This window comes from Galeopterus variegatus, unplaced genomic scaffold (assembly GCF_000696425.1).
Source record: "Galeopterus variegatus unplaced genomic scaffold, G_variegatus-3.0.2 Scaffold293, whole genome shotgun sequence".
NCBI classification, from domain to species: domain Eukaryota; kingdom Metazoa; phylum Chordata; class Mammalia; order Dermoptera; family Cynocephalidae; genus Galeopterus; species Galeopterus variegatus.
In genome coordinates, this window is record NW_007726404.1 from 413,877 (window position 1) to 415,214 (window position 1,338).

The 1,338-nt window shown below is 40.5% G+C and overlaps 1 protein-coding gene across 2 annotated transcripts in view; it reads right to left on the minus strand.

The window, feature by feature from the left end:
- The window catches only part of PBLD (phenazine biosynthesis-like protein domain containing), a 43,976-nt gene that overhangs the window by 24,886 nt on the left and 17,752 nt on the right, over window positions 1-1,338 (minus strand). The window lies entirely within an intron of this gene.

Here is a 1,338-nt window from a genome sequence, read left to right on the forward strand (position 1 = left end):
CCCTCGGCGGGAGCGCCACCACACTTCCCAAGCGGCGCACTATAGCAGTGCGCCACCAGGCGGCCCGTAAAATTTCTAACACCAAAAATGTATAAAAAGTTTTTTCTAAAATTTATTATGTAATTTTACTTTAATATGTATTCTCAGTTAAAAGAGAAAGGAAGTCTTTTTTTAAAATCCATTTCATTTAATCAATTAATGTCCCTGTTTGTTCTCTATGTTGATAGATTATTTTTAAGGTAGGATTTACATTAACAATTTAATTTTCTGGAGGGGGCAGGCAAAAAAAAATTTAATTTTCTAAAATTACTGTGTGTCTGCTTTCTCTGCTTCCACCATCTTGCAATGTGAGACCCCTGGGTCACTGTCACCTCCACCAGATGGACTTTGGATTTCCCAGCCTCAGAAACTGTAAGCAATAAATTTTATTTTGTTTATAAATCAAAAAAACAAATAAATAAAAATAAAATTACTGTGTATTTTCTAAATACCAGGCACATGCTAGACGGGGGCTAAAATGATGAAGATCACTATCTTTCTCACAAGGTATTCACAGACAGTGGGGAAACCGACACAAAAATTATAGTATGAGAGAAAGGTATAGATAAAATGCTGTAAATAAAAATAAAATGCTCAGGAACACAATGAGGGGGCAAGAAGTCAGGAGACAGTCAGAGGGAGCTCCAGAGATGAGGTGACATTTGAGTGGGTCTACAAACACAAAAGAAGGGTTTAGCAGTCCAAAGGTAGGAACAGGCATTATAGACAGAATGCATGTCCGTTCACAGGGCAAGCAGCGGGATACAAAAACGGAGGAGAGAAGAGGATGAGAGAGGGTGAAGCTAAGGTTATAAAGACCTGCTGGGGCCAGTGTTCATCACTTGGGCTTCATCTTTATGGGTTCAGTTCAACAGCTACTATGTGTCAGGCTCCAGTGCTAAGCCCTGGGGACAGGAGGGAGATTCATGAATGAACCATACTCCTCTGCCCTGAGGATCTAATCTGGAATTCATTTCTAAGTCTCTCTCTCTCTCTCTCTCTCCCCCCATTTCTATAAGGAAAAGGCAGCCTTAACCTCTCCCTAAGTTGCGGAGAGAAAATTTGAGGGAGGTGAAGTTTAAGCAACTTGACTTTCTTTACACAGTACGTACACAAGGGCACTTCAAAAAGTCTGTGGAAAAATTGTATTAAAAGATAAAACAAATCTTTCCATGAGCTGTTTGAAGACCCCTCATACAGTATGCGGGCTTGTACAAATTCTGATAGCCTGGTCAACTGAACGGCTGGTCCTGAGATACTGCTGTCATGCAGGACTCCGACTTCCAGTGTTTTTTCCAA